The sequence below is a fragment of the Haliotis asinina genome, chromosome 4, assembly GCF_037392515.1.
Source record: "Haliotis asinina isolate JCU_RB_2024 chromosome 4, JCU_Hal_asi_v2, whole genome shotgun sequence".
NCBI lineage: Eukaryota > Metazoa > Mollusca > Gastropoda > Lepetellida > Haliotidae > Haliotis > Haliotis asinina.
This window is the reverse complement of record NC_090283.1, coordinates 17,378,523-17,400,250: the sequence shown is the minus strand read 5'-3', so window position 1 is coordinate 17,400,250 and position 21,728 is coordinate 17,378,523.

The window sequence follows — 21,728 nt, the reverse complement described above, 5'->3', positions numbered from 1 at the left end:
GAAATGACACCTAGTACCATCCGTAGCTTAAAACTTTGGAAATGACACCCAATACCATACGTAGCTTAAGTCTTTGGAAGTGACACCCAGTACCATATTTAGTTTAAGACTTTGGAAATGACACCCAGTACCAAACGTAGCTTAAGTCTTTGGAAATCACACCTAGTACCAAACGTAGCTTAAGTCTTTGGAAATGACACCCAGTACCATACGTAGTTTAAGTCTTTGGAAATGACACCCAGTACCATACGTAGTTTAAGTCTTTGGAAATGACACCCAGTACCATACGTAGTTTAAGACTTTGGAAATGACACCCAGTACCATACGTAATGTAAGACTTTGGAAATGACACCCAGTACCATACGTAGTTTAAGACTTTGAAAATGACTCCCAGTACCATACGTAGTTTAAGACTTTGTAAATGACATCCAGTACATTAGTAGTTTAAGACTTTGAAAATGACACCCAGTACCATACGTAGTTTAAGTCTTTGGACATGACACCCAGTACCATACGTAGTTTAAGACTTTGTAAATGACATCCAGTACCATACGTAGTTTAAGTCTTTGGAAATGACACCCAGTACTATACGTAGTTTAAGACTTTGTAAATGACACCCAGTACCATACGTAGTTCAAGACTTTGTAAATGACATCCAGTACCATACGTAGTTTAAGACTTTGAAATGACACCCAGTACCATACGTAGTTTAAGTCTTTGGACATGACACCCAGTACCATACGTAGTTTAAGTCTTTGGAAATGACACCCAGTACCATACGTAGTTTAAGTCTTTGGAAATGACACCCAGTACCATACGTAGTTTAAGTCTTTGGAAATGACACCCAGTACCATACGTAGTTTAAGACTTTGGAAATGACACCCAGTACCATACGTAATGTAAGACTTTGGAAATGACACCCAGTACCATACGTAGTTTAAGACTTTGAAAATGACTCCCAGTACCATACGTAGTTTAAGACTTTGTAAATGACATCCAGTACATTAGTAGTTTAAGACTTTGAAAATGACACCCAGTACCATACGTAGTTTAAGTCTTTGGACATGACACCCAGTACCATACGTAGTTTAAGACTTTGTAAATGACATCCAGTACCATACGTAGTTTAAGTCTTTGGAAATGACACCCAGTACTATACGTAGTTTAAGACTTTGTAAATGACACCCAGTACCATACGTAGTTCAAGACTTTGTAAATGACATCCAGTACCATACGTAGTTTAAGACTTTGAAATGACACCCAGTACCATACGTAGTTTAAGTCTTTGGACATGACACCCAGTACCATACGTAGTTTAAGTCTTTGGAAATGACACCCAGTACCATACGTAGTTTAAGTCTTTGGAAATGACACCCAGTACCATACGTAGTTTAAGTCTTTGGAAATGACACCCAGTACCATACGTAGTTTAAGTCTTTGGAAATGACACCCAGTACCATACGTAGTTTAAGACTTTGGAAATGACACCTAGTACCATACGTAATGTAAGACTTTGGAAATGACACCCAGTACCATACGTAGTTTAAGACTTTGAAAATGACTCCCAGTACCATACGTAGTTTAAGACTTTGTAAATGACATCCAGTACCATACGTAGTTTAAGACTTTGAAAATGACACCCAGTACCATACGTAGTTTAAGTCTTTGGACATGACACCCAGTACCATACGTAGTTTAAGACTTTGTAAATGACATCCAGTACCATACGTAGTTTAAGTCTTTGGAAATGACACCCAGTACTATACGTAGTTTGAGACTTTGTAAAAGACACCCAGTACCATACGTAGTTCAAGACTTTGTAAATGACACCCAGGACCATACGTAGTTTAAGTCTTTGTAAATGACACCCAGTACCATACGTAGTTTGAGACTTTGTAAATGACACCCAGTACCATACGTAGTTCAAGTCTTTGGAAATGACACCCAGTACCATACGTAGTTTAAGTCTTTGGAAATGACACCCAGTACCATACGTAGTTTAAGTCTTTGGAAATGACACCTAGTGCCATACGTACTTTAAGACTTTGGAAATGACTCCCAGTACCATACGTAGTTTAAGACTTTGTAAATGACATCCAGTACCATACGTAGTTTAAGTCTTTGGAAATGACACCCAGTACCATACGTATTTTAAGTCTTTGGAAATGACACCCAGTACCATACGTAGTTTAAGACTTTGGAAATCAAACCCAGTACCATACGTAGCTTAAGTCTTTGGAAATGACACCCAGTACCATACGTAGTTTAAGACTTTGTAAATGACATCCAGTACCATACGTAGTTTAAGACTTTGAAAATGACACCCAGTACCATACGTAGTTTAAGTCTTTGGACATGACACCCAGTACCATACGTAGTTTAAGACTTTGGAAATGACAGCCAGTACCATCCGTCATGTAAGACTTTGGAAATGACACCCAGTACCATACGTAGTTCAAGACTTTGGAAACGACTCCCAGTACCATACATAGTTTAAGACTTTGGAAATGACTCCCAGTGCTATACGTAGTTTAAGACTTTGGAAATGACACCCAGTACCATACGTAGTTTAAGACTTTGTAAATGACATCCAGTACCATACGTAGTTTAAGACTTTGGAAATGACACCAAGCACCATGCGTAGTTTAAGTGTATGAAAATGACACCCAGTACCACACGTAGTTTAAGACTTTTGAAATGACACCCAGTACCATACGTAGATTAAGTCTTTGGAAATGACACCCAGTACCATACGTAGTTTAAGTCTTTGGAAATGACACCCAGTACCATACGTAGTTTAAGACTTTGTAAATGACACCCAGTACCATACGTAGTTTAAGTCTTTGGAAATGACACCCAGTACCATACGTAGTTTAAGACTTTGTAAATGACACCCAGTACCATACGTAGTTTAAGACTTTTGAAATGACAACCAGTACCATACGTACTTTAAGTCTTTGGAAATGACACCCAGTACCATACGTAGTTTAAGACTTTGGAAATGACACCCAGTACCATACGTAATGTAAGACTTTGGAAATGACACCCAGTACCATACGTAGTTTAAGACTTTGAAAATGACTCCCAGTACCATACGTAGTTTAAGACTTTGTAAATGACATCCAGTACCATACGTAGTTTAAGACTTTGAAAATGACACCCAGTACCATACGTAGTTTAAGTCTTTGGACATGACACCCAGTACCATACGTAGTTCAAGACTTTGTAAATGACATCCAGTACCATACGTAGTTTAAGTCTTTGGAAATGACACCCAGTACTATACGTAGTTTAAGACTTTGTAAATGACACCCAGTACCACACGTAGTTCAAGACTTTGTAAATGACACCCAGGACCATACCTAGTTTAAGTCTTTGGAAATGACACCCAGTACCATACGTAGTTTAAGACTTAGTAAATGACACCCAGTACCATACGTAGTTCAAGTCTTTGGAAATGACACCCAGTACCATACGTAGTTTAAGTCTTTGGAAATGACACCCAGTACCAGACGTAGTTTAAGTCTTTGGAAATGACACCTAGTGCCATACGTAGTTTAAGACTTTGGAAATGACTCCCAGTACCATACGTAGTTTAAGACTTTGTAAATGACATCCAGTACCATACGTAGTTTAAGACTTTGGAAATGACACCCAGTACCATACGTAGTTTAAGTCTTTGGAAATGACACCCAGTACCATACGTAGTTTAAGTCTTTGGAAATGACACCCAGTACCATACGTATTTTAAGTCTTTGGAAATGACACCCAGTACCATACGTAGTTTAAGACTTTGGAAATGACAGCCAGTACCATCCGTCATGTAAGACTTTGGAAATGACACCCAGTACCATACGTAGTTCAAGACTTTTGAAATGACACCCAGTACCATACGTAGTTTAAGACTTTGGAAATGACTCCCAGTGCCATACGTATTTTAAGACTTTGAAAATGACACCCAGTACCATACGTAGTTTAAGACTTTGTAAATGACATCCAGTACCATACGTAGTTTAAGACTTTGGAAATGACACCAAGCACCATGCGTAGTTTAAGTGTATGAAAATGACACCCAGTACCACACGTAGTTTAAGACTTTTGAAATGACACCCAGTACCATACGTAGTTTAAGTCTTTGGAAATGACACCCAGTACCATACGTAGTTTAAGTCTTTGGAAATGACACCCAGTACCATACGTAGTTTAAGACTTTGTAAATGACACCCAGTACCATACGTAGTTTAAGTCTTTGGAAATGACACCCAGTACCATACGTAGTTTAAGTCTTTGTTAATGACACCCAGTACCATACGTAGTTTAAGTCTTTGGAAATGACACCCAGTACCATACGTAGTTTAAGACTTTGTAAATGACACCCAGTACCATACGTAGTTTAAGTCTTTGGAAATGACACCCAGTACCATACGTAGTTTAAGTCTTTGTAAATGACACCCAGTACCATACGTAGTTTAAGTCTTTGGAAATGACACCCAGTACCATACGTAGTTCAAGACTTTGGAAACGACTCCCAGTACCATACGTAGTTTAAGACTTTGGAAATGACTCCCAGTGCCATACGTAGTTTAAGACTTTGGAAATGACACCCAGTACCATACGTAGTTTAAGACTTTGTAAATGACACCCAGTACCATACGTAGTTTAAGTCTTTGGAAATAACACCCAGTACCGTACGTAGTTTAAGACTTTGTAAATGACACCCAGTACCACACGTACTTTAAGACTTTTGAAATGACAACCAGTACCATACGTAGTTTAAGTCTTTGGAAATGACACCCAGTACCATACGTAGTTTATGACTTTGGAAATGACACCCAGTACCATACGTAATGTAAGACTTTGGAAATGCCTCCCAGTACCATACGTAGTTTAAGACTTTGTAAATGACACCCAGTACCATACGTAGTTTAAGACTTTGAAAATGACACCCAGTACCATACGTAGTTTAAGTCTTTGGACATGACACCCAGTACCATACGTAGTTTAAGACTTTGTAAATGACATCCAGTACCATACGTAGTTTAAGTCTTTGGAAATGACACCCAGTACCACACGTAGTTTAAGACTTTGTAAATGACACCCAGTACCATACGTAGTTCAAGACTTTGTAAATGACACCCAGGACCATACGTAGTTTAAGTCTTTGGAAATGACACCCAGTACCATACGTAGTTTAAGACTTAGTAAATGACACCCAGTACCATACGTAGTTCAAGTCTTTGGAAATGACACCCAGTACCATACGTAGTTTAAGTCTTTGGAAATGACACCCAGTACCATACGTAGTTTAAGTCTTTGGAAATGACACCTAGTGCCATACGTAGTTTAAGACTTTGGAAATGACTCCCAGTACCATACGTAGTTTAAGTCTTTGGAAATGACACCCAGTACCATACGTAGTTTAAGACTTTGGAAATGACAGCCAGTACCATCCGTCATGTAAGACTTTGGAAATGACACCCAGTACCATACGTAGTTCAAGACTTTGGAAACGACTCCCAGTGCCATACGTAGTTTAAGACTTTGGAAATGACTCCCAGTGCCATACGTATTATAAGACTTTGGAAATGACACCCAGTACCATACGTAGTTTAAGACTTTGTAAATGACATCCAGTACCATACGTAGTTTAAGACTTTGGAAATGACACCAAGCACCATGCGTAGTTTAAGTGTATGAAAATGACACCCAGTACCACACGTAGTTTAAGACTTTTGAAATGACACCCAGTACCATTCGTAGTTTAAGACTTTGGAAATGACACCCAGTACCATACGTAGTTTAAGACTTTGTAAATGACACCCAGTACCATACGTAGTTTAAGTCTTTGGAAATGACACCCAGTACCATACGTAGTTTAAGTCTTTGTAAATGACACCCAGTACCATACGTAGTTTAAGTCTTTGGAAATGACACCCAGTACCATACGTAGTTTAAGACTTTGTAAATGACACCCAGTACCATACGTAGTTTAAGTCTTTGGAAATGACACCCAGTACCATACGTAGTTTAAGTCTTTGTAAATGACACCCAGTACCATACGTAGTTTAAGTCTTTGGAAATGACACCCAGTACCATACGTAGTTCAAGACTTTGGAAACGACTCCCAGTACCATACGTAGTTTAAGACTTTGGAAATGACTCCCAGTGCCATACGTAGTTTAAGACTTTGGAAATGACACCCAGTACCATACGTAGTTTAAGACTTTGTAAATGACATCCAGTACCATACGTAGTTTAAGACTTTGGAAATGACACCAAGTACCATACGTAGTTTAAGTGTATGAAAATGACACCCAGTACCACACGTAGTTTAAGACTTTTGAAATGACACCCAGTACCATACGTAGTTTAAGACTTTGTAAATGACACCCAGTACCACACGTATTTTAAGTCTTTGGAAATGACACCCAGTACCATACGTAGTTTAAGACTTTGTAAATGACACCCAGTACCATACGTAGTTTAAGTCTTTGGAAATGACACCCAGTACCATACGTAGTTTAAGTCTTTGTAAATGACACCCAGTACCATACGTAGTTTAAGTCTTTGGAAATGACACCCAGTACCATACGTAGTTTAAGACTTTGTAAATGACACCCAGTACCATACGTAGTTTTAGTCTTTGGAAATGACACCCAGTACCATACGTAGTTTAAGTCTTTGGAAATGACACCCAGTACCATACGTAGTTTAAGTCTTTGGAAATGACACCCAGTACCATACGTAGTTTAAGACTTTGTAAATGACACCCAGTACCATCCGTAATGTAAGACTTTCGAAATGACACCCAGTACCATACGTAGTTTAAGACTTTGGAAATGACTCCCAGTACCATACGTAGTTTAAGACTTGGGAAATGACTCCCAGTACCATACGTAGTTTAAGAGTTTGGAAATGACTCCCAGTACCATACGTAGTTTAAGACTGTGTAAATGACACCCAGTACCATACGTAGTTTAAGTCTTTGTAAATGACACCCAGTACCATACGTAGTTTAAGACTGTGTAAATGACACCCAGTACCATACGTAGTTTAAGTCTTTGTAAATGACACCCAGTACCATACGTAGTTTAAGTCTTTGGAAATCACACCCAGTACCAAACGTAGCTTAAGTCTTTGGAAATGACACCCAGTACCATACGTAGTTAAAGACTTTGGAACTGACACCCAGTACCATACGTAGTTTAAGTTTTTGCAAATGACATCCAGTACCATACGTAGTTTAAAACTTTGGAAATGACACCCAGTACCACACGTAGCTTAAAACTTTGTAAATGACACCCAGTACCATACGTAGCCTATAGCTTTGGAAATGACACCTAGTACCATCCGTAGCTTAAAACTTTGGAAATGACACCCAATGCCATACGTAGCTTAAGTCTATGGAAGTGACACCCAGTACCATATATAGTTTAAGACTTTGGAAATGACACCCAGTACCATACGTAGTTTAAGACTTTGTAAATGACACCCAGTACCATCCGTAATGAAAGACTTTGGAAATGACACCCAGTACCATACGTAGTTTAAGACTTTGGAAATGACTCCCAGTACCATACGTAGTTTAAGACTTGGGAAATGACTCCCAGTACCATACGTAGTTTAAGAGTTTGGAAATGACTCCCAGTACCATACGTAGTTTAAGACTGTGTAAATGACACCCAGTACCATACGTAGTTTAAATCTTTGTAAATGACATCCAGTACCATACGTAGTTCAAGACTGTGTAAATGACACCCAGTACCATACGTAGTTTAAGTCTTTGGAAATGACACCCAGTACCATACGTAGTTTCAGTCTTTGGAAATCACACCCAGTACCAAACGTAGCTTAAGTCTTTGGAAATGACACCCAGTACCATACGTAGTTTAAGACTTTGGAACTGACACCCAGTACCATACGTAGTTTAAGTTTTTGCAAATGACATCCAGTACCATACGTAGTTTAAAACTTTGGAAATGACACCCAGTACCATACGTAGCTTAAAACTTTGTAAATGACACCCAGTACCATACGTAGCCTATAACTTTGGAAATGACACCTAGTACCATACGTAGTTTAAGTCTTTGGAAATGACATCCAGTACCATACGTAGTTTAAGTCTTTGGAAATGACACCCAGTACCATACGTAGTTTAAGACTTTGGAAATGACACCCAGTACCATACGTAATGTAAGACTTTGAAAATGACACCCAGTACCATACGTAGTGTAAGACTTTGAAAATGACTCCCAGTACCATAGGTAGTTTAAGACTTTGTAAATGACATCCAGTACCATACGTAGTTTAAGACTTTGAAAATGACACCCAGTACCATACGTAGTTTAAGTCTTTGGAAATGACACCCAGTACCATACGTAGTTTAAGACTTTGTAAATGACATCCAGTACCATACGTAGTTTAAGACTTTGTAAATGACACCCAGTACTATACGTAGTTTAAGACTTTGTAAATGACACCCAGTACCATACGTAGTTTAAGACTTTGTAAATGACACCCAGGACCATACGTAGTTTAAGTCTTTGTAAATGACACCCAGTACCATACGTAGTTTAAGACTTAGTAAATGACACCCAGTACCATACGTAGTTTAAGTCTTTGGAAATGACACCCAGTACCATACGTATTTTAAGTCTTTGGAAATGACACCCAGTACCAAACGTAGTTTAAGACTTTGGAAATGACACCCAGTACCATCCGTCATGTAAGACTTTGGAAACGACTCCCAGTACCATACGTAGTTTAAGACTTTGTAAATGACACCCAGTACCATACGTAGTTTAAGTCTTTGGAAATGACACCCAGTACCATACGTAGTTTATGTCTTTGGAAATGACACCCAGTACCATACGTAGTTTAAGACTTTGTAAATGACACCCAGTACCATCCGTAATGTAAGACTTTGGAAATGACACCCAGTACCATACGTAGTTCAAGACTTTGTAAATGACACCCAGTACTATACGTAGTTTAAGATTTTGTAAATGACACCCAGTACCATACGTAGTTTAAGACTTTGTAAATGACACCCAGGACCATACGTAGTTTTAGTCTTTGGAAATGACACCCAGTACCATACGTAGTTTAAGACTTAGTAAATGACACCCAGTACCATACGTAGTTTAAGTCTTTGGAAATGACACCCAGTACCATACGTAGTTTAAGTCTTTGGAAATGACACCCAGTACCATACGTAGTTTAAGTCTTTGAAAATGACACCTAGTGCCATACGTAGTTTAAGACTTTGGAAATGACTCCCAGTACCATACGTAGTTTAAGACTGTGTAAATGACACCCAGTACCATACGTAGTTTAAGTCTTTGTAAATGACATCCAGTACCATACGTAGTTCAAGACTGTGTAAATGACACCCAGTACCATACGTAGTTTAAGTCTTTGGAAATGACACCCAGTACCATACGTAGTTTCAGTCTTTGGAAATCACACCCAGTACCAAACGTAGCTTAAGTCTTTGGAAATGACACCCAGTACCATACGTAGTTTAAGACTTTGGAACTGACACCCAGTACCATACGTAGTTTAAGTTTTTGCAAATGACATCCAGTACCATACGTAGTTTAAAACTTTGGAAATGACACCCAGTACCATACGTAGCTTAAAACTTTGTAAATGACACCCAGTACCATACGTAGCCTATAACTTTGGAAATGACACCTAGTACCATACGTAGTTTAAGTCTTTGGAAATGACATCCAGTACCATACGTAGTTTAAGTCTTTGGAAATGACACCCAGTACCATACGTAGTTTAAGACTTTGGAAATGACACCCAGTACCATACGTAATGTAAGACTTTGAAAATGACACCCAGTACCATACGTAGTTTAAGACTTTGAAAATGACTCCCAGTACCATAGGTAGTTTAAGACTTTGTAAATGACATCCAGTACCATACGTAGTTTAAGACTTTGAAAATGACACCCAGTACCATACGTAGTTTAAGTCTTTGGAAATGACACCCAGTACCATACGTAGTTTAAGACTTTGTAAATGACATCCAGTACCATACGTAGTTTAAGACTTTGTAAATGACACCCAGTACTATACGTAGTTTAAGACTTTGTAAATGACACCCAGTACCATACGTAGTTTAAGACTTTGTAAATGACACCCAGGACCATACGTAGTTTAAGTCTTTGTAAATGACACCCAGTACCATACGTAGTTTAAGACTTAGTAAATGACACCCAGTACCATACGTAGTTTAAGACTTTGAAAATGACACCCAGTACCATACGTAGTTTAAGTCTTTGGAAATGACACCCAGTACCATACGTAGTTTAAGACTTTGGAAATGACACCCAGTACCAAACGTAGTTTAAGACTTTGGAAATGACACCCAGTACCATCCGTCATGTAAGACTTTGGAAACGACTCCCAGTACCATACGTAGTTTAAGACTTTGTAAATGACACCCAGTACCATACGTAGTTTAAGTCTTTGGAAATGACACCCAGTACCATACGTAGTTTATGTCTTTGGAAATGACACCCAGTACCATACGTAGTTTAAGACTTTGTAAATGACACCCAGTGCCACACGTAGTTTAAGACTTTTGAAATGACACCCAGTACCATACGTAGTTCAAGACTTTGTAAATGACACCCAGTACTATACGTAGTTTAAGATTTTGTAAATGACACCCAGTACCATACGTAGTTTAAGACTTTGTAAATGACACCCAGGACCATACGTAGTTTTAGTCTTTGGAAATGACACCCAGTACCATACGTAGTTTAAGACTTAGTAAATGACACCCAGTACCATACGTAGTTTAAGTCTTTGGAAATGACACCCAGTACCATACGTAGTTTAAGTCTTTGGAAATGACACCCAGTACCATACGTAGTTTAAGTCTTTGAAAATGACACCTAGTGCCATACGTAGTTTAAGACTTTGGAAATGACTCCCAGTACCATACGTAGTTTAAAACTTTGTAAATGACACCCAGTACCATACGTAGTTTAAGTCTTTGGAAATGACACCCAGTACCATACGTATTTTAAGTCTTTGGAAATGACACCCAGTACCATACTTAGTTTAAGACTTTGGAAATGACACCCAGTACCATACGTAGCTTAAGTCTTTGGAAATGACACCCAGTACCATACGTAGTTTAAGTCTTTGGAAATGACACCCAGTACCATACGTAGTTTAAGTCTTTGGAAATGACACCCAGTACCATACGTATTTTAAGTCTTTGGAAATGACACCCAGTACCATACGTAGTTTAAGACTTTGGAAATGACACCCAGTACCATCCGTCATGTAAGACTTTGGAAATGACACCCAGTACCATACGTAGTTCAAGACTTTGGAAACGACTCCCAGTACCATACGTAGTTTAAGACTTTGGAAATGACACCCAGTACCATACGTAGTTTAAGACTTTGTGAATGACATCCAGTACCATACGTAGTTTAAGACTTTGGAAATGACACCAAGTACCATACGTAGTTTAAGTGTATGAAAATGACACCCAGTGCCACACGTAGTTTAAGACTTTTGAAATGACACCCAGTACCATACGTAGTTTAAGTCTTTGTAAATGACACCCAGTGCCATACGTAGTTTAAGTCTTTGGAAATGACACCCAGTACCATACGTAGTTTAAGACTTTGTAAATGACACCCAGTACCATACGTAGTTTAAGTCTTTGGAAATGACACCCAGTACCATACGTAGTTTAAGTCTTTGGAATTGACACCCAGTACCATACGTAGTTTAAGTCTTTGGAAATGACACCCAGTACCATACGTAGTTTAAGACTTTGTAAATGACACCCAGTACCATACGTAGTTTAAGTCTTTGGAAATGACACCCAGTACCATACGTAGTTTAAGTCTTTGGAAATGACACCCAGTACCATACGTAGTTTAAGTCTTTGGAAATGACACCCAGTACCATACGTAGTTTAAGACTTTGTAAATGACACCCAGTACCATCCGTAATGTAAGACTTTGGAAATGACACCCAGTTCCATACGTAGTTTAAGACTTTGGAAATGACTCCCAGTACCATACGTAGTTTAAGACTTTGGAAATGACTCCCAGTACCATACGTAGTTTAAGAGTTTGGAAATGACTCCCAGTACCATACGTAGTTTAAGTCTTTGGAAATGACACCCAGTACCATACGTAGTGTAAGACTTTGGAAATGACACCCAGTACCATCCGTAATGTACGACTTTGTAAATGACACCCAGTACCATACGTAGTTTAAGACTTTGGAAATGAGTCCCAGTACCATACGTAGTTTGAGACTTTGGAATTGACACCCAGTACCATACGTAGTTTAAGTCTTTGGAAATGACATCCAGTACCATACGTAGTGTAAGACTTTGGAAATGACACCCAGTACCATTCGTAGTGTAAGACTTTGGAAATGACACCCAGTACCATACGTAGTGTAAGACTTTGGAAAATTTCTGTTTGGATTAAAAGAACAATAGTCAAAGTTAACACATCGTCGAGAAACGATATTTCACTGATTGGTTGTCAATAGGAGCTTACGTGCGAACTACCAATCAAGTAAGTCACTACTTATGCAAGGTATGTTCTCCAAAACTGAGAGTGCATTTGAATGATTAAAAGAAAATTTTCTCAAAGCGATTAACAGCAAATACACAGCTTGATAGTGAGAGTTGACGTTTTTTGTTGAGGTAAAAGGCTTCTAGATCATGTACTTTAAAGCCCTGATCTCGAACAAGTTATGATGTAAATATTGAGATACAACAATCATGGTGGTGTGTCGTCCAGTGCGTAGAGCTCACATTTCCCATAGGTTAATCAATTAATGGATTACCGTAACCGGTCAAAAAGTGCCCCCACTTTAACTGACACTGAACCAATCTTCTTTGTCCATAACACATGTAAGTGACCTCTTGCACCAACAAAATGGCTATATTGCCCAAAGGTACTAATGTTCGAAAATATACGGCCATATGAACAGCGTTTGAAATCTACGTATCACATGGCTGTCACATTTACATACATTCAAAGTGGTGTTAAAATAAACGAACAGTCAACACTGCATTTACGTGTATTTCACAGGTGTGTAAATCGGGCCATTGTTGTCATTGGTTTCCAGCATGTGTAAATGCTGTGCAGGTCACTGCAGGACATGCATTTCAATACATTTGAAATCTCGTATGACCCGGGTTAGGTTTGTCACGTGGGAAACGTCTTGTTTTGTTAAAGGCGGTAACAGGTTTGAATCACTAAGCATGTTTTAACAGCATACCCGGGAGAGCCACATTCTATGTTCAGGCAGCCGTAACTATTGGCCGGGGAGCCGCATGGACGTGACTGGTTGACTTGGAAGGTTAGCAGGAAAACGTGGACGTGACTGGTTGACTTGGAAGGTTAGCAGGAAAACGTGGACGTGACTGGTTGACTTGGAAGGTTCGCAGGAAAACGTGGACGTGACTGGTTGACTTGGAAGGTTAGCAGGAAAACGTGGACGTGACTGGTTGACTTGGAAGGTTAGCAGGAAAACGTGGACGTGACTGGTTGACTTGGAAGGTTAGCAGGAAAACGTGGACGTGACTGGTTGACTTGGAAGGTTAGCAGGAAAACGTGGACGTGACTGGTTGACTTGGAAGGTTAGCAGGAAAACGTGGACGTGACTGGTTGACTTGGAAGGTTCGCAGGAAAACGTGGACGTGACTGGTTGACTTGGAAGGTTAGCAGGAAAACGTGGACGTGACTGGTTGACTTGGAAGGTTAGCAGGAAAACGTGGACGTGACTGGTTGACTTGGAAGGTTCGCAGGAAAACGTGGACGTGACTGGTTGACTTGGAAGGTTAGCAGGAAAACTGTTCAGCTACATGGCATACAGGAAGTTCGTAATAAATAAGTTTTAACTAAATTTGTTAAATTCATTTAGTTTAGGAAAGGAACCCAAGAGGTATATATTGATGGTTTAATCTACTTTTTTGAGGACCCGTGAAGGTCCCGGGGTAGAATAGGCCTTCACCAACCCATGCTTGCCATAAAAGGTGACTATGCTTGTCGTAAGAGGCGACTAACGGGATCGGGTGGTCAGGCTCGCTGACTTGGTTGACACATGTCATCGGTTCCCAATTGCGCAGATCGATGCTCGTACTGTTGATCACTGGATTGTCTGGTCCAGACTCGATTATTTACAGACCGCCGCCATATGGCTGGAATATTGCTGAGTGCGGCGTAAAACTAAACTCACTCACTCACTACGTTTTTGAATAGAACCAGAAGCCAGACCACACACTGGAGATACGTCATCAAGAAATGCCGACGGAATGTGCCACTACTGGAGACTTCTTGAAAGACCGTTCTGAAGACAGAGATGCAGCAGATTCTCTGCCGACCCTTGTTACCAGCTACGGTGCAGACAAAGGTCGAGATGGCGGCCATTCGCGCAGTAGAGATGGAGTTCCCCACCAGCAAACATCATTTGGGGTTTCTTCCACTGCACCAAGGCTATAGAGAGGAAAACTTTAGACCTTGGCTTACCTGTCCAGTACAAGGAAGATCCCCAAGAGCAAAGATATTGTTCACATTGATTCGAAAAGCGGCTGGACTTCCCGTACTTCCACTTCCTGATGTACAGGAAGCCTGGGTAGAGGCTGTGGAGGCTGTGGTGGCAAAGCCTGAAACACAGCACGGTACCAGGTGTAAAAAACAGGATCAATGTAAAGTCAACATAGTTCCTTCTTATGAAAATCAGTTGCCATCACTAATCTCTAAAAGTGATAAGTTGGTGAATCAGTGAAGCAAGTTGAAGGCGTAGTTTCCGAATTACAACTATCAACATCGTGTTTATCCTGTGATTAGATGTATTGTTCGTCGCATGGCATTCAAATTAACTGGGGTTTTTTCGGCATGCATTATACGTTAATGACTATAGAAACTCGGAGAACATATCGTAATTTCTTTTTGTCTAATATTTTAAGGCTTTACGAAAATGGAGCATTTTGGTGCCTTTTTTGATGTACGCGAGACAGCACCAATAAATGCTCTTTTCACAAAACATATGCGTCTTAGACAACAATTACAACAAATTTTAAGATGTCCTGACTGAACCTATGTGGCTGAATCACCAGTTTAATAATAACAGTAACATCTTGATGGAGTGTTGGTTTAACAAAGGTGTCCAATACAGTAAGAGATATGTGGGGTGATTTGTTTTTGGTCTTTTCTTTTCTTAATTTTTAAAGAATACTGCATGAAAGGTACAATGATAGAGTACATCAAAGACATTGTAAACATTCTCAAATTCTGGAAAAATACTCTTTTTTCTCCTAATGTAGGTACACAAAACCTCTCACTGTACTTTTAGACCTACTCTGTCAAAATTAAAGGATGTAGAATTTTCTATGACAAACTAATGTGATACTCTACCAACAGGTTGTCGGAAGTGGCAGAATAAACTAAACACAGACATTTCATGGAACGTATTGTTTAATTATATAATTATAAAAAAGTACAAAGGTTAAAAGCTTTCTGTATAAATTTATATACTTAGTAATGTATACTAGAAATGAGTGAGTGTGCAAATGAAGATAATTGACACAAATATTTGCTCTTTTTGTTAACCACAGCCAGGAAGCCCCCAACATGTATTCATAAAATGTAATCGTGTACAGCAATTCTGGAGAAAGGTTGAAAACCTTATTAATCCTACACAATGTGATATTCCCATTTCTGATCAAGACATTCTCTATTGCAACAGTACAGTTCATCTACTGGTAACACACATCATCCTGCTGGCCAAACCTATATTCATATTTTAAGTATGAAACAGAAAAAAAAAACATGTCCATTGATTGCTTTGTTAACATCGCCAAGGACGTGTACAAAGTAGAAAGAATTACCGCATACAAATACAATGGCATGTCTAAATTTCATTCTAATTAAAAACCGTTGCAACGTGTTATATAACGTAAACATACACCTGTCATGCCCATTCTGGGAGCGCTTTTTTCTTATATGCTGTACAATGACTGCTATCATGTAAAAATGGAACTATCTGTACACCCACTGAAGGAAATGAATAAAAAGAATTTGAAAAAACAGTACAGCAAATTTGAAAATGCACCAAAAAGTAAATTTTGGGTCGAAGATAAGATAAGAATGTACTTGTATGTAACAAGTATAACATAATGTATATGTCAAACTAAATCATAGCTGGTTTATTAAAAAATCGGTCACTTTGGAAATTGTTTGACTAAAGGCATAGGACATGTCAAAAAAGATTGTTTAAAACCAGTTTCAGGCTTTCTTTTTGTTTTATCCCGGTGTCTGTTTGGCAGCTGCAATGTCATTTTGACTGATGGAAATATACTTCTCTTCAAACGTTTAGACTCACTAGAAACACTCACTAAATGTTATCTATATACATAGTCACATTGAAGAGTGATTTCTCCACTAACTTGAGGGAACCAACTGCAAACCTCAGTCAGATGAACAGCACGATGATCATATCAAATTCTTGAAAAGCATATGTAAATATCGTACATGTGTACATGTGCGTTTTGGTGTAACGTTTTGTTAAGAATTCGCCAATTGTCACTGATTTTCATCATTTATTGAACTCATGACAATACTTTTTCGACGTTGCGAATTTGTTTTTACAATACCTTAGTTCATGTGTAAACTGTGCCTTAAAACAGTATGGAATATTTTGCAAAATGTAACAGTGGCCTGACGTAACTGGCTATATTTACACTAGTGAGTTCAATATTTTATGAGAATTATAGAAATTGAACTAAAATCATTACACCTGAAATTCTTTTTACCAAATGTTTCAACATGTATTTATATTCAAAGAAAGCACTTCACGAATATTCAAAACTCTTGAACCATTACCATATACTATATACCATAAGGTACATATAAACATGTAGCTAAAACAATCAATACATTATGCATCTTAGTGAAGTGTAATAACTCTGCTATAATTACCTATGTTTTGCAATGGCATTTGCTATTAGATGGACATTTACAGAAGTTGTAACTATAAAAACGAGTTACCTAGGCATAAGTGAGTGAGTTTAGTTTTACGCCGCACTCAACAATATTCCAGCCATATGGCGGCGGTCTGTAAATAATCGAGTCTGGACCAGACTATCCAGTGATCAAAAATATGAACATCGATCTGCGCAAATGGGAACCGATGACAGGAGTGAACCAAGTCAGCGAGCCTGACCACCCGATCCCGTTAGTCGCCTCTTACGACAAGCCTAGTCGCCTTTAATGGCAAGCATGGGTTGCTGAAGGCCTATTCAACCCCGGGAACTTCACGGGTGCCTAGGCATAAGACATACCTATGACAGATTTAATTGCTAAACCCATGCAACAAGCATTCATTACAGTCACAATTACCCCTTGTTCGCGAGTCCAAAGGTGACAGCCTTCCACAAGACATACAACTTCAAACACACTCACTGATGTTACCAACGAATACCCATGTTACCTAAGGATCTACTGTTTATCGCGTGATCTAATGCAAACTTTTACTTTTATCACCAGCAAGATCAACTTGATTGCTGACATTTCAATCAAAAAGAATTCATTATGTATCACTTTAATAAAGTCTAAAACAGGAACTGTAGTGAGCTGAGAATAGAACATTTTACATTTGACATTTTCCATTTACAAGAGTTATTTTTTTATTCCTTCCAGTTTCTCTTCCTAAATTATGGGAACCAAGTCTGCATTTAGATAAGCCCTTTCTATAATGATATGGAATAGATTTACATAAATAATATTGAAGATTGCACTGGCTAATAATAATTTATAAATTGCACATTTTGACGAGTTCGACAGCTGATTAAAGATTAACTGAACAGCCCGATCATTCCTTGTTTTATAACTGTTCAATGATCTAGTGGTAATTCCCGCCTTAACGATATTTCGCTAAATCCTCTATTTGACAAAATACTGTTTACTTTAATCCACATTTGACTTCAGTGACGTGCGTTGAACCCATGGTGGCAATACAACCAGCAGTGGATATCTCGAACTAATTTTGTCGAATGTCGAGTCAACATGGTTTTACGGCATTTCAAATTAGAACGCTACCATTTATTCTGTGTTTCATAAGATGGAATCTGTCAGGTGGAGATGGGGATTTTACGTAAGCTTCACCCTGTTTTCATTTCGAGGATGGTTGAACATGCCAGGTAAACATAATAACAATTCATCGACTGAGTGACTGAGTGTTCACATGCGCGGAACACAACCACTTCCGTTCTAAGACGGAAAGGCGGTGTAGAGCCATACTGAGTCACTTCATGACTCACGGCAGTTAGCATGAAGCATTATTACTTTTCTCACCCCTTTTGTCAATTTCAATGTCTCGTCGGTTCAAATAAATTGCACGTGATAAATTAACGTCACACATCACGTGGAGTAACGCCACACCTCATGTAGAGTAACGTCACACCTCACGCAGAGTAACGTCATACCCACCCCGTGGAACCACTGTCCTGCAGAGTGCACTGATGGGGTGACTGTCCGTCTGTGTTTGCAGTGATCGCGTGCTTGTTTTGTTGCGAATGTAAGATCGGTGTTAAAAAAGCTGGTCACCATTTGCGAAACACGAACAGTATGGTTGAAATATTAGCATTTCACGAATGCACAGGATGTGGTGGTTATAATATTTAATAGAAAGTTCAAGGTGGTAGGTTAAAGGTTAAAGAAGAAATCGTCGATTATCGACAGAACATATCTTTTCACGTAGACAAATAAGTTTATTTCCTAATGGTTTGACTTTACATCATTTCAATGAGCCGATATTTTTAATGATACACCTTTCCACATATATGTGACGTCTTTGCCCTATTGAATCCATAATATTCATTTGGTATCGTACAGTCTTTTCAAACTTGTGCACGGGACCAAGTGGAAGTGAAGATGACTGAAATATGTTCTTTGGGTCTAAACTTTATGGGCATAGAATCAGAAATTGAAGTACCAGCGAAAAAGGACTGAGACGACACAGCACACGTTAATGAAAAAATAACGGCACAGTACGGCCCAACGGCATAACAGAACTTGTGCGCGTGCTTCACGAACACGTGGCTGACCCTTTCTCTAAACTCCTCCATCGTAACAGATAGTGCACTGAGTGAATATTTTAATATGGTAGATTGTTAACCAACAAAATTCTCTCAGAGTCAGTATGATGGCTTGATTATAATCAGCGTTTCACTGAGTATGCTATGTTTAACAATCTAACAGTTAGATTGCAATTCATCGTCCTCTTTTGAGCCAAGCGGACTATAGCAGTCATTGATAAAGAGTCAAACAATGTACAGTCCAACACAAGCCTAGAAACCTTTCTAAGAGCGTCATCATAATGTTTATTATCACACTTCAGTCCTAGATGTCACTTTGTGATTGGTTGAGCGCTTCTCTGTTATTTTCAATGTACCCCGCTTACAAGTGAATAATATTTTCTATGTACCCCGGCGCTGGGAATGCCGAACTCGTTTGGTACTTCGTAGTAGTAATTCCTTATCACGCGTTACAATGCATCACGCACGATATACGGAAATTACCGACATTTTGCGAATGCGGTGAAAGGGAGATAACTCTAAATTTGGTTTTCTTGGCGAATTCTAGCAATGGCTATAAAACTTTTGTACCCTGGCTTCAAACAATTCAAAATTAACATTGGGAATATAAACAAACATCGAGGGTACATCAACCCATGTTCGCCTTCTGGCCAGTGAACAACTTGTATTGTGTGTAAGCTAAAAAGTGGCTACCTTGGTTTTGTATCCAGGGGAGGTGGGGAGGAGATACAATCAATGCCTTGTCTGTCTGTCCTCTGCCGACCACCTTGGACGTACAAATTGAATCTGCTTTCATCCGTGAAGAGCACACGAGACCACTGGCCGTGATGGCTACTCCATCTCAAATGCACTTGCCTGTGACGTGGTGTTAGTAGTGGACGAAATGCATGTCGCCTACAGCATAGTCCGGCTGCCTTTAAACGTCGACGACCGGTGCTCCTGGATATCCTTACATTGTTAACATTGAAGTGTTCTGTTGGAAGATCTGCTGCGTTAAGGAATCGGTGTCACAACGCGGCGTTAATCATGTGCCTATCAACTAGGACTGCTGACTAGCTTGAATTCTTGAAATCTCTGTCACAGTCCACCAACAGCACCCTGACTCACATAAAGTGGATAGCAACCTACTGCTGACTTTGACCAGGCCTATGGTCTGACACTCTCACAGTCCGTGAACCACATTATTTTCCTTACATCCTAGCCTCCGTGCAATGCTAAAGTCCTAAATGAAGCAAGTCTAGATTTCCCCAGGTTCACAATCCCAGATCACCCTGGAGCTTCTTTTCAATCTGTATAGGTTTGTTGGTTGCCATCAAAATTTGTAATTATCTATTCAGAGACTAAGCATGAGTCTAGGTCTGACACCTTTCCGCAAGTGTCAACAATTGAATTTCCATGTCGCCATTTTGAATAAAATGTGTGCCATTTGAAACGGAATTTATCGGACATTAAAGAAATAAATCATGTGTTTTTCAATACTATTAAGAAGGTTTGTGAAAAAAACAGTTGTATTTGTTTGAAACAAAAACGAAGATTTTACAACTTTTACGAATTGTTGTTACTAATAGCTTGGCCCTTTAGTAATGGCGCTGGCCGACGTAGGGGTGAATTTAGCCTTTCATCAACACCATTACTGTGGCAGATGGGTATCCTAGAAGTTAAAGAGTTCGCTCTTCACGCCGATCACCCGGGTTCGATTTCCTATATATGTACAAGGAGTGAAGCCCATTTCTGGTGTCCCTCGACGAGAAATTGCTGGAATATCGCGAAGGGCGGCATAAGACTAATTTCACAAAACCGGTATTGATGATACTAATGACGTGTAATTCTATTAATATATTTGGAACCATAAATATCCCTGAATACGTCCTATGAAAATTATTGAGAGATGTTTAAATAATACAAAAAGTACGAATTCTCTTTCCACGTCTCACATGACACACGGACTGACTGTATGTACTCAATATGGTGGAAACCTTCCCCGTGTACATGTTTGTCTGTGTGGTGACCACTGATCAGTTGGTCAACAACACATCTCAGTGAGTAGTTATGAGTATGTTAATGGAAAGTCGGAGTATGGCGCACATGTAAGCCAAATGACATCTCTGATCACTTTTCACACTTTGGCGATACATCCATGTGTCTCTGGTTCGCTGTTTGCATAGGGAACTAGCTGTGGCTTTATGTACTATGGGTAGAGATTTTGTGTTTTAGCAGATGGATAATGTCTTTTTAGTACTCTCCAGTTGGCTTCATATACATTGTCACGTGTACGCTTTGTAAATATGAATTACTGCCTTTGTTTTTATTAAGTGTTATGGTCATTGTCTCTATTTTCAAAACTCTGTTTCTGCACACAATGATTGACAACTACAGAAAAGTCATCCATAGAAGGGCAATATCCACACCTAACCCCCTCATTCCTGTTGCTAAATCTGAAACTGACTGCGAATATACTTTGCTACATCCAAACCCTACTTATTTCATATTTTCGATCTTTTTTTTAAAAAAAGTGTACAGAAATTTCCTATCACCGCATATTCCAAATTTGTATTTGTCTACGTAAAAAGATATGTTCTGCCGATAATCGACAATTGCTTTCTTCATGTTTAACCTAGCAACTTGAA